This window comes from Lonchura striata, chromosome 6 (genome assembly GCF_050655825.1).
Source record: "Lonchura striata isolate lonStrDom1 chromosome 6, ASM5065582v1, whole genome shotgun sequence".
NCBI lineage: Eukaryota > Metazoa > Chordata > Aves > Passeriformes > Estrildidae > Lonchura > Lonchura striata.
The window spans coordinates 25,398,380-25,415,018 of record NC_140708.1 but is presented as its reverse complement, the minus strand read 5'-3'; the positions used below and the strand labels follow the sequence as shown (position 1 = coordinate 25,415,018).

The 16,639-nt window shown below is 38.2% G+C and overlaps 1 protein-coding gene across 11 annotated transcripts in view; it reads left to right on the top strand.

The window, feature by feature from the left end:
- Positions 1-16,639, top strand: part of EXOC6 (exocyst complex component 6) — an 87,388-nt gene that overhangs the window by 67,936 nt on the left and 2,813 nt on the right. The window lies entirely within an intron of this gene.

The following is a 16,639-nucleotide window of genomic DNA, read 5'->3' as shown; positions in this document are numbered from 1 at the left end:
GAGTACCTATGCTTTGAAATTAGTGGGGTACACACACCCTGACCTCTGTTCTGAGAAAGACTCTTGAACTGAAAAAACATCAGGAGTTTTCAAGAGGGAGAATCCCCAACAGTATGTTTAGGAGTAAGTCTTAAAAACTTCTGAGTTTGAAGATAAAAGTAAGACTTTTTTCATAAGGCAACAGTTTGAATCTTTAATTAGAAAGTAGTATAGAACATTTCATCTTTTGCTTCCTGAGGGAAATGGTTGCTGAGCTTTCATCTTCACAGAAGCTCTTTCACAATGCTTACTGATCCCTTTCCCCCTGTTATGCACTCTCCAGCTTCTCTGAACAAGCAGAGGAGCATGTTACATCTGTAACATGAAGCCCAGCCTCAGGGTGCTATGTAATGGGATTTGTGCTTCTCTAGTTTTCAGTGCAATGCTGCTTATTTAGCTAAAGGAAGGAGCTCAGGTTTCAGACAGCAACAAAGCAGGAGTTGCATGTCCCTGGATTTCAGAGCATGGATCCTCACTTTGCTGGAGGAGGAAGGCAGTTCTTCCTGGACTTTCCCTTCTCCATAAATTGACTAAGGCAGGAGGGCCTGAGGCACGTTGTGAGCAGAACAGGCACAAGTCAAGGTTCAATATCTCATATATTTGCATCATACAATGGTAGCATGCATATGCATCTCTGGGTTTAAAATGATAAAGTTATTTGAGTATGACTGCAAACAAAATGTGCATTACCTGGCTTGCAGGAAAGACACCATATTTCTACAGAGTACTATATTCTTCCAAGTAAACAGGAATTCTTCACACAAATGTGACAACTTTTTTGTAAATACTTATATTCCCCAATAAAGTCTCTTACTTTTGATTTCTCCTTTTCAGCTATGTTCTGCAAAGCCTGTAGTTAATCACAATAGGCTCAAATCACAAGCTGTGTGTATAGATACTTGTGAGGAAGATCTCAATCAGTGCTCTGTACACAGAAGCAAGCTGGCTCATCACTGGGATAGGATTTATACCTGCCAGCTGGTAAGAATTAGGAAGCTTGGGAAACAAATGCACAGAAATTAGCAGCAGGGGGTCAAAAACAAGCATGGCTTTGGATTCACTATCTTGATAAGGATTTGCAGAATCAAAGCAGAATGGCAAGTTAGTAATTTCCTGATAGTAATGAAATTCTGACCCTGTAAGTGCCAGAAACTTAAAGCACACATGCTGGGTATTAGGTGCCTGTGTATTCTTTGGGACATTAAATCATTCGTCAAATTCAGTGCAAAACAGGTTGTATTCAGTTCATATAAATGCCCCCTTTTCAGCAGAGAAGTGTAAATAACATGCTGATCATGTACCAGGTTTTTGGTCTAGATCATGGTGTACTAATGATGAGGGAACATACTTGAAAACAGGTTTGAAAACCTCAGTGTACAAATGCTGTTACTTTGCTAGCTCTATCAATACCTCACTTAACAAAAATTATATATAAATTATATAAAAATTATATATAAATTATATTATAAATTATATACATATGGCTATTTAACTTCAAGACACCCCACTCCATAGATGGAATCATCTATGGCAAAAAGCTTAAGTCATTTCTCCAAAGGAAAGTATAGTATATTGTACACAAAAGGCTGTATGGTGTAAAGGGGTAACCTGTAAGCAGAATGCCATCTCTTCATTGACAGTAAGGAATGGCATAGGTACCTAAACCACAGAAATTATAAAATATAAGAAAATTTCTTATTGTTTCTTTAAGCTAGTTAATTTAAGGGATACAATTTTTTGAGTTCTCTTCTTACTTAAGATACACACAAGAGCTAAATGAGTCGACAAGAAATCTGTATTATGTTTTTAGGATCTACACAGAACTTGGGAAGCACTGACTCAGCTTGACTTGGAGACCTGCAGATAAAAGTCTTTGAATAAGAACATACACCTTACTTAGTGCATTTCATTTTGTTGTTAGGTGAATTTAAATTTTTGGGAACTGAGACAGGAAATCATATTTATTGATCTCGTTTGAAAGAAACACTTGACTTAGAACTGTGCAGGGCACTTTCATATTCTAAATGCTACCATCATGGAAATCCCCGAAAGTTCCACTGGAGAGGTTGATCAAAGCAGATATGAAGGAAAAAAAAAAAAAGAAAATAAGAAGTTGGCAAAAGCTGCTGTCAAGACTATTTAGATGGACATATCTGAATCCCTGTCTGAATACTACCATCACATTTAATCAGCTTTAAGCTCGTCTTGGTCATCATTACTTTTGCAAGTCACAGTTTAGAAATAGTTAAATCAATTAATTCAAAACCTACAGAGCTGTTGTTATGATGAAAGTTTCATATATCTGGGGAACCTTTCCATTCAAGAAAGCTCGTCCCATAGTTAAGAGGAAATTCATATAAGATTGGGACCTAAATTTTATCCTTGGTAGTTGAAGTGAAATCCCAAGAATACTCTACATATAATGTTAGAACCCAAAGGCTTCTGTTTCCGTGGGCATGACACTTAATTTCTTTACTAACTGGCATGCTGTGGAACACTTTGTGAAGCAGCCATTTCCAATGACATTATGAGAGAAGGTACTAAATAAACTTCATTTGGAGGAGGTTTTATTCTTTTGCAGAAGGACCTGTTGGTAGGAAATTTTCAGAAGTTTCGCTTCAAGATAATTTCTCAATTAACAAATATCTTCCTTCAATTAGAAGCTGATCTGTGTGCCTGTTATATTTGTAAAATCCTACTTACCTTTTGAATCACTTATACACATTCTATTCAGTCAAAGTGACTCAATGAAATGAAGATTCTCTTTAGTTATTCTGCCAGCAATTTTGCTCCCATCCAGTCCTTGCCTTTGTCATAAGAAATTATGTACGTGCAAGGAAGAAAGAGTTGGCTGCGCAGCTTTCCGAAGCTTGTGAATACATTATATCAAGCTGTTGTCTTCCTGCCAACAGCCAGTTGCTGCAAGATCTCCACCATTGTGTCTGGGCCCTTCTGTAGCCATGAGTTGATGGATAGAGTTCAGTTTTGGAGCACCATCTCCCCAGTACTTCTCTGAATACTGTGAGCAATTTTGTTCTTATGAGTAATGAATAAGCATTGTTAATTGAGCAACACAAGAGAAGAAAATTACTGGTTTCCTTCGAATTACATGTTATTTGTATTCTCTTAATGTTTCTACGTCCTAGTCTCCCATCAGGGAGCCATGGAACTGGTAGCTCTGTTGGTGTATTAAGTAATTTCTGCCCCAAAATCACTTATATTCTCCAGCCTTATATAAACTGGTAGTACCACTGGTATGTATTATGTACTGAGCAGCACTACTAACCCTTTAACCCTACGGATTTGCCTTCAATATTTTTTTCAGTTGAATCAATCAACATACTTAGGTTTCATTCCTTTTCTAAATTATCTGTCAATCACATGCAGCAGACAGAATACCCCATTTTTTCCCTTTTGCTAGTTTCTTCTATGAAAAAGAAAGTCCATCTCATCTTTGAAAGTCACAGCAGTGCAAATATAAAACCCAGTAAAAACAAAGGAATGTTTTACATCAGGAAAGTGGGTTTTTCTCTGCCTCAAAACAGTAACAACACAACGAAGGAATTGCATGCACATAGTAAGGCAATGACTTGAATTGGTGAAATGTAGTTAAAGAATGTTTATTCATTTGGATCATAATATATTAAGTAAAAAAGATCATATGTTCAATAGTGTTTGTATAGGATGTACCATTATGTGACACTGATCTGCAGGTAGCTGTCTTAGAACTGCAGAAATACAAATTAAAAGGTATTACTCTGTCTAGCTAGACTGCCTTCAGTCAGTGAAATTTGGGAGATGAAGTTAATACAAAGATACCAATAGCTGGCAAAAGAAATAATTTATTTTCATCCTGGTTTGTTTCTGGTTTCTAAATGAAGTGCACTAGGTGTACTGTAAGCAATATGACTGAACCAGCATGTTCTTAAGCACAGCTTATCATGTAAGTTAACATTTATGGCTCTTATGGGTGTGTCAGGTTTGGAGCAATTAGTACTTTTACAAACAGTGCTTTGCAAACTATTTTAAGGAATAGTAGAATAAAAAGTTCACATGGAAGATTCACATATAGATTGTGCCCTCCTTGCAGAAGACTGTTTAGAGCAATAGTAGCAAAGGAACAGTGCAACTTAAAAGACCCTGCAATTACAGAAAGTATTAATAAAGAGTGAATAATAACAGAAATGCAGAAATGAATCAAAATATGAATAGATGGAAGTACTAGATGATGGGGAGAAAAGAAGAACATAGAAATACGGGATGAGGTGAAAAAAAAGATAAAAAGTCAAATTGTGTCTGTAAATGTACTTTATTATTCTTACCTTTTTCTTTCTGTGTTTTTAATTTTCCATGGTTTATGCGGAAATGTTCTTACCCAGTAAGAACATTTCTTTTTTAAACAGTAGAAATTGGAAGAAAGGACTTTCAGTACGCAGTTAATGGTGTTTAAAGTCCCTAAAACCATGGGCTTGCCTTATTCCCAGGAGAACTCAAGCTTTCCCAGTTTCAGTACTGTGCCTCCAGGAAATCAGAAGGACACGTAATTAGCCCACACTCTTCCAGAGTGCGCTGTGTAACTTGATGCAGTTAAACCAGAAGACAGTTTTCATCTTTTGACCCTGTGTCAAATGTGTCAGTTGAGTAGCTTACCTGAGATCTGTAAGACAACATAGGCCATCAGATATTTTCCCATAGAAAGGAACATGCAGTAGGACACACACAAAACCCACAATTTTAAAATTTACTTATTAAACTTTTAAAACTTACTTCTTTTCAAAGTAACAGAAAAAAGTGGTCATTGAAAATGACAACTCAGTGCATTGAGATTCTGTTTCTTTTTTCAGTCTGAAGTTTAAAGAAAAATGTTTGTCCTTGCTTGGGATGTATGAAAGAACTCTAGTTTCACAGCTAGTGGCTCTTCAGGCACTAGAAGATGTGATACTGTCATTCAAGTGTACATCCAAATGATAGTTCTGGGAATGGTAAAATGTTTAGCATAGTGTCTATGTCTACGTCTTGCATCCAGTGACATGCAGAACAGGGGAAAAGGTTCACAGTGAAACGGAATAATGTTGAATAACTCCTAAACAGAAATGCCCTGGTAACTGGGTGGGGTGGGGTGGTGGTGGTTTGTGTGTATCAGGGGGGACCTGCATAACTGATAGAAAAGGCACAAGGTGAAAACTCGAGTGACACTGTAAAACAGCCCTCACAGCTTAATTAAATAAAACAAATAATGTGATTTAAACTTCTTTGAGTTAAAATTACTTTAATAAGGGTGTTAATTACTAGAGGATTAACACTGCTTACATGTGATAATAGATCTGGTCAGTCAATAAAGGGTGAGAATAATGTTCGTTTAAGAAGCAAAAGAATCTAGCACAGGATTACTCCCTAGAAAGGGATAACATTTCAAAGTGGCAAGTAAAATCAGGGGAAGGTGTTTTCAAATTGCAGAAGGCATTAGAGGCTGAATTTTGCCATCATTACTCAGCAAAAGTTCCATGTGTTCTGGGATCTGTTGGAGCTAAAATATGAAGAGTACTTATTGCACATTACATATAAAATAATTTGTAATTACTCGGTCTTTCAGGGAAATCATAAGCAATAATTTTTAAGATAAAACATTTTTAAAAAATATTGTCTATATGATTGAGGAGAAAATGCATAATCTAAAGGGAAAAATAAAAACCGTCTTCTAAGGAAAATAATTTCTTGAAGAGGTATTTCTTGGAAAATAAATTGTATTGGATTATTGCCTTTAAGCAAAATGGGGTTTTTCCTAATATTTTTGCAAGCAGCCAGAGGAGAAAGATCTTTTGCAAAAACCCAATTTAAAAAAGGAAATTCTGAGGTAGCCAGGTTGCAACTTGCTGGGCTTGGAAGCCTTTGTTAAACCAAGTTACCTAGACAACAAGTTAACAGAACAAAACCAGGATTTTATATGGGCTATAGTAGTTGCTAAAATGTTTTGAGAGTCATTTGATAAATATAAATAGGGAGTAAATGTTTTCTTGTAGCTGAAGAGGAAAGTGAAGGTTGTCCATGAAAGCATATAAGAATTTTTTCCTAGTGATTTTGGCTTTCCTTTTAACTTGTCTCTATTTACATTCCTGAGCTACTGACTGCTGAATTCCTTGTCCAGAGGTTCTCAGGTCTAGCATAGCTTTCCCTAAGGGATGTAACTTCATCTGCTATAAAGGGTGGTTATGCAGCCATACCCTGAGTGAACTACTTTAGAAGAAATAATTATTTGTTTACAGTAAACTTATGATGGCCACATCTGTAAGTATTTGTGCCTTATGGATTGCACTGGATTTTGGTTTCTGGATGTGAACAAAGTTATGTTGTTTTGTGGCCTGTTATGTCTTGAATGTCAGTGGCTTTTCACATATTCTAGCTCAGCACCCAAGATCAGCTGAGATACTTTATTGACCAGTTGCTGTATTTTTATGTGCTTTCTGCAGAAGCATTTCAGAGAGATGCCTTGTATATAAAATTCTAAGTGTTCTACTGGCTGCCTAAGAGAAGAATCTGGCACACCATGGCTGTAATTTTTTACCTAGATGTGCAGCTTTTGAGAAATGCACAGATGCTAAAAGAAAGTTGTGAATTAAAAAATAATTACTCTGTTGTGTTAAACTAAACTATTTCCCCTTGCCTGCTTTAGAACCTCAGGTTATCTCAGTGGAAATGATGTGATTCATAGTATACACTGTAGATCATGGACTTCCGTGGAGATTTAATTGCTGCAGATTCAAGAGTGCTCATAAACCTTATTGACCTGAGGTACATCCTCCTGTTAAGTTGAATCAATCTCTGTAGCAATGTAATTTCAGCATACTTCATAGATGTAATTTTGTCTGGTGTTTTTTCCAAGTCAGAATATGACAAGAAATGACTGGAAAGTTGGGAGAGGGAAATGCCCTGTTCACTGAATCCCAAGTTCCCAGCAGTGCCTGCACTGGCCATGTCCTGGGTGTGTTCTTGAGCTGCAGCTTCACACAAAGAGCTGAAGTCTTCTCTTCCTCCGTAAGCACACAGCTGATGCCGTGGAGCTGTGCCACGCTCACTTGTCTTCCCATAGGCATCAGTTTGCATTTGCACACCAGCGCTGTGTGTCTAAAGCTCCTTCCTTCAATCCTAGAAGTGACTGGACTGAAATTGAAACTTGGAGTTGTATACTTGGGCAGACCACTGCAGATGATTAGTTCTAGGGTACAGCAGCCTGACTGTCTAGATTAGATGTGTGTGTATATAAGGACAGTTTTGGGGTAGTTAGAACCAGCATTTGTCAGATAGTGACTTCGTATGGTATTGTGTATATACATACTTGTAAGACTGCAGGCATCTGGAGTTACTCTTATGGATAGTGCTAAATATTAAATGTGATAGATGGGACAAGAGTGTTCAATTCCAGAACACAGTATGGAAGTGGAAGTGAGTGTATTTTGTGTTTGAATTTTATTCTAGTTACACCAGATTAGATTAATTGAAATTATACCCACCTCTAAACCAGAGAAAGTGATTAAAATTTAACTTTAGATTTTGAACTTACAAATTACATTTTCATAGTGAATCATTTCAGGTGGATTTTTACAGGAAGGATTGAGACTTATGATACAGTTTTAATCCCCAATAAGCTTATTTTAGGATAGTGTGCCTCATCATATGCTATTTATGCCATTATTTCATAGACAAATGAATGGTTTAAAGCAAACCTGTTATGAGTCTAGTGAAAATAAAAAAGAAGTGCCTATAGAAAGTTAAAGATCAAATAAACTAAACTATAAAATTTCTTTTTGGTAGATATCAATATTTAAGTACTACTGGCAAATCTGTGTTTAAAAAAACAACCAGAAGCCAAGTGAAAATTCCAGCTGAGATTTAACTCTGCTATATTAAATGCTTCATAATTTGAACAGTTGAAATTGTGTTTTCAAAGTCTCGTTCAGGTGAGAGGCAGGTGGCCTGTTTTGGGGGGTTGCACTTGTCACCCCGTGTGCTGTTTGAGCATGTACACCTCTGTGTCAGGAGCTCAAAACCAGAAAAAATGGTGAATGACCTGACCATTGCATAATACGCAATTTTTAATCCACACAAATTTTGCCATTGACATAGTTTTATGCTTTGTCTAAAGGGACTTTGTGTACGGACTAACACGCTTGACAGGAGCAATTTGGCCGGAGCCCTGTGCCCTCTGGAGCCTGACTGTCTGCCAGGTTCCTGCTTTTCAAACTCTTCTCTGCTTCTGGACTCAAAAGATGGTTCTTTTGCTACTAGTCCAGCTTATTCTTTAATGATGAAGAACAACACACTTCATAATAAACATTTTCACTGTAATTAAACAAATCTTCTTTGAAGAGGTATTACTTGTTGCCATACTGGGTGTTTCATAGGGCCTAGCTATTTATATTTGTCTCAGAAACTACTTTTCCGTGTCTTCAGATGTTACATCTTGGGCTGCTTGAAGTTTTAATGGGATTTGTAAAAATTATACGTTGCGAGTGTTTTTCTGCTTATGGTAACAGCAACAAGGTTGTTCACGTGGCTTCAACAGCAGGTATTTTGTTTTTTCGGCAGGTCTAAGTTCATTTAAAGTGTCAATTAAAAAAAAAATCATAAATGTAACAAGACCAGGCATTTCTCAAAGTGTACCACAAGGTCCAGATTTTAGGAAATAATTCTGTCCTTTGCAAGGATTTTTTCTTATAAAATATATTTGAACACAAATAACTTCTGTTTTCTCTTAGGATAGCAACAAATCCCAATGGTTCAGCTGTCATAACATTATACATTGTACATTTATGAATGTGTTGAAGATTGTATCCCAACATTCAAGACAGTGACAGATAAAATTTCACTTTTAAATTTGAAACAGATGGCAGCATTTAAATACTAAATTATTTCATTCTTGTGAACATTTAGATGTCCCAAATATAGACACAATTTCTAAATGTATGGTGCTTAAGAGAAAAAATCAGGTTTTAATGCAGTGGCTTAAAAACGGAAAGACACTGCCTTTCTAACACAGACTCTCCTTCCTTTGAAAATCCAGGGCTCAGTTTTCAAAGCATTGTCTAGGAATTTAGCCTGCGACCCCCATTGACACTAATGGGAATTGCATAGCTAAGTCCCCATAACATCACTTTGAAAATCCATTTGTTGTACCAATTCAGAAAAATAGCATAATCTACGGGGAGACAGTCACAGATCAAGAGAGCAATGTACACTTTGAAATACAAGACCAATGTGCGTTACTCCAGTTATGCGATCAGTAGAGGGGATTCTGAAATTCGCCACATTCACAAAATAAGTCACCAGGTCTAAATAAAACAAAATATTTTGGCAAGTGGCAGGCAGACTTGCTAACCAGGCTAACAAGATGTTTGTCAGCAGTAATGAACACCTACTGATTAAGTGATAATTGTGTTTGGTTGGTATGGTGTTATTCTACAGTTAGCAAACTGTCTTTTTTTCTTTCAAGCTAGACTTGGGTATCTACATTTTAAGTAGTTCTGTTCTTTTGCAACCAAGAAATGCTCAGAGTAAACAAGACTTGTCTTTGTCCAGTTTTGATTCTGATCCTGGTCCTTTATGTTTTGTTTTCCAATTTCGTAAGCGCTCTCATGGTGTGCATGCTTTAATTAACAGGAGTATAACTTAGTGAATAATGATGGTGTTATCTTCATGGTCATGTAGACAGTTTTTGTTGGAAATAAGTGTATACCTGTGTAACATATATTCATATATACTTGTGCGTGAAACCTAAGCAAAGATTTAAAAAGCATTGATGTTGTTGTGTAGCTGTGTTACTGCAGTGCCTATGAGTCCCAGTCATGGACCATGGCCCCATTATGCTGGGCAGAATATAAATAAGTGTTTTAACAAAAGAAAGACAGTGCTGCCTCAGAGTTCCCAAAGCAATGAGATTATAGCTCCACTGAAAGGTTAACGTTATGTCAGAGATTATGAAATAGCAACAATTCTGGCTGACAGGCTTCTTTTTGGGTCCTGAAACCCATTTGTCCTTAAAACAAAGCAGGGTAGGTTGGTACAGTGTGAGCTCCTTGGAGTAGGAAATGTTGAGGACTGAACATTTGTGAGAAGCTTTTGTGAGTTTACTGTGTTAAAAATGAAAAAGTCACCTTCATGTTTGGTGTTTGTTAGCTCCAAGGCCCAATAAAAGTAGAAATAATGAAATACTAATGTGTTTGCTCTGTCTTTATCTTAGGGACTGAAATGATACATAGCTAGCAATAGTCTTTTTTTTTTTTCTATGCCAAAAGCCATGCATCCTCCAGGAAAAAATTGTAATGTTACTTCTGTGTTCTTTCCTAAGAAAAGATTGGGTGTAGCTTGCAGTTTTTTATGCTTGGCACTATTCATTTCCCAGAAGAGTTCACCGTATTCTAGGCTTTGGGTTTTTTTAATTAAAGAGGTCAAAATCCATTATATCAAAATTTCAAAGAATTTACCAATTAGCTGTAGTCTGTGATGCCCAGCAGGTGGCTTTTATACTATTAAAGGGAGATTGTTTCCATCTCTGATCAAAGCAAAAGCAAAACAAAAGAAAATATAGAATATTTTGCTGTACACAGTGCAAACCACATGCTGTGTAAATTATGTGAAAACTGTACGTGAGAGACTATACAGTCATCCCACTTCCAGAAAAAGTTCTATATATTTTTACACTGGTCCTCACGAGGATTTCAATGGTAATGTCTAAGTCTGTTTAGATTACTGATTAGCTGAGAAGGTTAGACAGCTTGCTATTTCCTAAAATGAAGACTTTAGCATTTTTCTTATTTAAAAGTAAAAGTAAAAATGCACAATTAAGTAGGTAATGAATTTACTAGAAGGGAAATTAGAAACAGCTGAGTATGCTGGAATGTTTAAGATGCAAAAAAATTCCAATTTGCACTTTTCAATGAATCTAAACTTCCACGATTTTTGCCTACTTAAAAGAATGTTTGTGACCTTTTGACCCTTTTGTTATCCCTTACTTAGAAAGGCCTTTATTCTGTAAGACTTAGGTATAAAAAAATAAAAAGAGCATTAATGGCGTAACAGTCCTTTCTGATCACCCTGTGTAAGATGTTTATGCAAAGTGTCAATAGAAGCAATTGGCCTAACAGTGTGACAACCTGCTTTGCTTGGAAATGGGCTAATCTCCTGTTTGGGTTATCCAGAGGTCAGGTAAGGATTTCTTTTTTCGCACTCCCCGTAGTGCATGGGTACATAACCTGCAAACACTACAGGGCAGAAATCAGAAGCAATTGAGCCCAAGGATGCCACAAAGCATTTTTAGTTAATCCTGACCAGTTTGCTTTTCCTGATTTTTTTTCCCTCTGCCTTCTTTTAGTTTTTCTGTTCTTGGTCCCATCCCAGAGAGTCTGAGTGTATAACACATAACGATGACAGAGATTCTACCAATTTCATTATCTGCTGCTTCACTGTGTTGGGTTTGGTTTTTTTGTGGTTTTTTTTTTTTTTTTTTTCCTCAAACAGGCATCATCCCACTCTTTTTTGAAGTTCACGTGGAAACCTACTTTAAATCTCAGTTTTTGAGGGCTGCCCCCTTTGCCCTGTCACAGCAGGCTGGAACTCAATAAGAGCTCAGGCAAGCGTAGCGGGCCGGGCAATGGGCCTTGGCGGGCTGCACGCTGTGAACTCCTGCCTCACTGAATCAGCTTCTGTGTGTTTTTATAACTGCCTTTTTTTTCCCTGTTAATTATGCCCCAAGGCTGTGGAAAGACAGCATTTATCTGTTTCAACAGACTAAGCAGCAAGTGTTCTGACATGTTTATCAGGCAAATTGTACCTGACAAAAGGTAATTACACATGCAATCAAGTCTAGAAGTAACTGGGTGATTAGGGGTTAATAAACTGTTTCAAATAAGAAATCTGCAGCTTGTGAGCAAGGAGAGTGGGCCAGAACTGACATAACATGACACTGATATAGTAAAAGAATTACTTTTCTTTGGATGGAATATTTGACTTTACTGAAAGATAAGTAGGAAATTAAGTGTACAACTCAGTTTTATCTCCAGCTCCTGAATCACTGTGCCATTTGTACAACCAAAACTATTTGCTGATGCTCCTGCTGCTTAAGAAGAGATTCCAACTTGCACCATTCCAACTTGTACTAAGCTACCTTTATAATTTACAATTAGGATTTTTGTAGTATAACCAGCACAGTGTCTAATGGACACTGGCCCCATTTCCTTATGTCTCCTCCTTCTGTTGCTGTGCTCAGTCTGTGCATAGCTATTTCCCAAAGTTGCCTTCTCTTCCAAGATTATTCCTGACAGTTGCCCAAAAGTAAAAAGGAAAGGGCATCTGTATGATATCTGAGGATGTGACAAGAGGCCCAAATGTCATTGAAAGGGCCGGATGGTCGATTCCAGCAGTTCCCAGTGCACAAAATTCTCACGTAATTACAAGATGGCCTAAATACAGGACTATGGCTGAGCTGCTCTGAACTTTAGGTAATGCAATACAGAGCTTTAGTGAGTAATGATATTCAAACACGGCCGTATCACCTAGATCCTGGGGAGAACGCTAGAGTACTAACTTTGAAGAATAGGTGCAAGTACCCTATTTGAAATCAGAATTCTGTCCCTAGAAGTTTAAGATCTTTGACTCTCATATCATCAATATTATAATGTTTTGTCTTAACTGATCCTATTAGCTAGCAAGGTCTTCCAATAGGAGCTCTTTTAACTAAGGCATAGTTTAGTATCTTTTAAAATAAGTCTTCCAATTAAAAATAGCATTGTTACCTGTATAATGTCAGAAATTACTATAAACTTTTACGTAAGTGCACTTATATAAACACCTTTTCTTTTCCAAGTGATGTTTATTTCTACAGAGAGACCTAATGTTAGACATAAAAGGCATTTAAAAAATATCTGCACATGAAGGGAAAATTACAAAATCAAAGCACTGTAAAGCATAATTCAAAATAAAAGTGCAATACAGCAACCAGAGGCTTAAGTTACCTATAATGTTAGAAGTATATGTATGACTAATAATTTAATTGTTTGGGAAAGCAACACTGTTGCACGTTCAGTACAAGAAACATGCTGCTCTCTGATCATCAGCCTTATGATTCCAAGTTGATGGATGAAGGTTCCCCTTATATCACACCTTTAGAAGAAGCAAAATCCTCTAAATAAGGTGGAAGTGTAGGATGTATCTTGTAAATATAAATAGACAATTTATAGAATGTTCTGTGTGGTACACAGGAAAGGCTAAAACTTGTTCTTTTTTTTTTTCTTCCACAGTGACTCAGGCACACATACATCTCTGCAAATTGTTCCTAGTCAGAAAGGAATAATTGCTCCTTGCTCCTAGGGAAGCATATTCTGCTTCATTATAAAATACTTGGGTATAGTATTGCCTGTCTGAGCTTATTCTTATTTTTCATGGTTATTATGGGATAAAGAGCACAGCAGCGCCATTGTTCTTGGGTAGCAGAGTACATATATTTAGTTTATTTGGTGCTTCACATGTTTTGGCTGCATGATAAGCTGGTTCTGACTGAACACCCTTGGGTGGTTCCTTATGTGGGGCTGCAATTGCCTTTCTGTCTGAGGTTTTTTCCACACATGTTAACTTAAGAAAGATGCATGTGCAAAAGGAACATTTTTCCTATTGTAATTTTAAGGCAAGCTGGGCACAGTCTAACCTTAAAGGAGTTGCAGCCAGTAGCACCGGTATGATGTGATACACTCTGTGGCCTTTGATTTTAGAGGCTGGGAAATGCTTATTGCCAGGACCTACTGTTTGCCTGTATTTATCTTTGACAGTGTATGCCACTGTGGGACATTCCTTGTTAGACAATACGTCTCATTTTCATTTATTATCTCAGTAATAGTGAAAGCTTTAATAGGTAAAATAGTAGTAGGGACATGTTGCTTTAACTTGGCCTTGATTTGATCCTAGATGCTGCAGTAAAAACTACTGTCACAGAACCAGCAAACTGTCCTGTGCTTCATGTACATCATATGCCTGAGACAGTCCCCCTTTTTCTGTATCAGGGAGAGGAATTAAAATTATTAATTTAAATAGGGCATGCATTTGTGTAGCAGAAGATGGTGTAAATCAGAAAGGAACAGAGCAGCAGAAATTGAAACAGATTGGTGAGTTAACACCTCTGCATTGTTGCTGGACTGAGGGTGATTTTGGTGTTGCATTGTGCTCAAGTGAAGCTTTGCATGAATGGATTGAAGTTAATTCCCACCACCCATGTGGTGGTCCTGGGGCCAGTGTGTCATTTCTGCTAGACTGTCCTCTCTGCCAACCTGCTCCCCTCAGAGCGCCTGCATTGGGCTGTGCATCCACCGAGCCCGGGTGCCAGGGCAGGTGCAGGTGATAGGAGTGGCCAGGACACAGATCCCAAGAGCTGCACGCCAGGCAGCTCTTGCCCACCCCACAGCACGCAGTACTTGCGGTCAAAGCCCACTGCATGCAGCAGTGTGCCACGGTGAGAACTGCGCCTGGGAGTGGGACAAAACGCACAATCCATAATCGTGCACAGCAGCAGTCTGGTCTCCAGCAGTGTCTGCAGCTCCCTGCCACATTTAATCCAGATCCAGGACATGATTGTCATACTGCAGCCCCTGAACAGATTGACAGAAGGAGGGAAGGGGGCTGTGACTGAGTGACATGTGTCATTTGATTGCATGCCTGGGCCTTTGAGCTACCAGCCATGTGTCATGACAACTGCTTGAACTTAAAGAGGTTTATTAGCATGAAGTTGGTTGCGTGCAGCTCTTTGACCATGCATGGAGCAGGGAAGAAGCTCTGGGTACATCACCTTTGCCAATAGTGTCTCTTTGGGTGTTCATTCTTTAGGGCCAATACTGTCTTGGAGTGCACAGAATATGCTTCGTGTTATGTGTGACATTTTTTTACCTCGTGTTGAGAAACAGCAGGCTTCATGGTCTGTTCAGAGCCCTCCATGCTTACCTGTGTTTGGCCAGGTGACAAATGAGGTGTAATCTTCCAGTCATCACTATCAACTGAGATTTCCCAGAGCCATGTCACAATCAATTGAGTCAGCCATTGAAAGCATCATATGAAATTCACTCCTGCAGTATTGTCAGGGAAGTTTCTTTGAACTTGTCAGCACTGTAATTGTGTCAGTCATCAATGGCTTTGGGCTGCACATTGCTAGCAGGATACCTTTAGATACCTTTCACCCATGTGAGCTTCAGGGTTGTTTAGGATTTACCCAGAATCCTCAATTTTAATGGTACAATAGGGATAAGAAATGAAATCTTTCACTTCTTACTCACTGAATACAACTGCAGGAGCATTGGTCCATCCTTAAGGACCACGTCCCATGTGGAACCCATGACAAGTAGCACTGTAAGTAGCAGTAAGTTATTAATCACTAGATTATGTAGTTTGGGTTCCTGACAGCTTTATCCTCACATCTTGTCTTGTGCATCTGCCTGTCCTGTCTTTCCATTCTTTTGGTTGTGCTTTAAAATACTCTTTTTTTTTTTTTTTAGCACAACTCTTTTGGTTGTGCTAAAAAATAAGGACTGGGCACCACAAACTGTGTAACATGGGTAATAACAAGTGATGAGTAACATGCAGTAGCAACTGAAGCTGTGAGTTTCACAACTGAGTTACCAAGCCTTCCCAAGTCTGTTTGAATGGTGACTGAAGGCATGTTCTCAGCAACTCAGTAAAATTGGTGGGTTCCATCTTGAGAATGGGCTTTGTGGGAAAGAACTGTTTGAATTTAACCTTGGTGGTTATCATGGATATCTAGTCAGCAGAGAGTGAAGTTGCCTCCTTAGATCCTTTCACCCCTGTGAGATAGTTAAATGTAAAATGTAATTGTTGCTGAGGTTTGAAAGGGTCCCTAAAGGTCTTTGGGATGACAGAGCAGTGGGTGTGTCAGAGGTCCGTTATAATGCCAGGAAATGTTGCTACCTAGTCCTTAAAGATTACACTACGAATAAGGAAGGAGTAATTAATTAGAAAATGACGTGTTTAAATTAGACACTATTTTTGAAAGTAACATAAGAAAGTGGTTTAGAAGTGGAAAAATTTGCAAAATAGAGGCATAGGAATGTGAAGCTGGGAAGATTGGATGTATGCTTTTATTCTGTAAATGAATTGGTGTTATGATTTTGGGCATGAGCATTACTGGACTCCTCTGACAGTTTATCAGGATGAGAAGTTTGAGTAAGACAAGTGGGGTGTAGCCTGAGAAGTCAGAAGAGAGGGCATCTGCTCCACTTCTGCCTGTGGGAGCAGGGGCTGCTACTGTTGTGTCCCAGCTCTAACAGCTCTGGTCTGGCTTAGCAGAAGCAAATGATTGAAGTGAACAATTCTTCCTTGAGATAGAAAAATGGTGTGACTTGCAGTAGTCTATTACATTTTTTCAAGTGGTTTTGCTACACAAAATCCTGTTCCAGCCCACCTTTCCAGCATTACCGATTCAGCAGGGCTCTAGGTTACACTGAGGACCCAGCTCAGTGGAGCAGCCACGGGCACTGCGGGCGAAGTGTTGTTAATGGTTCCCAACGCTTTTTTTAACAGTAGGTTTGGCTAACACGGGGCAGCCTGAGAACAA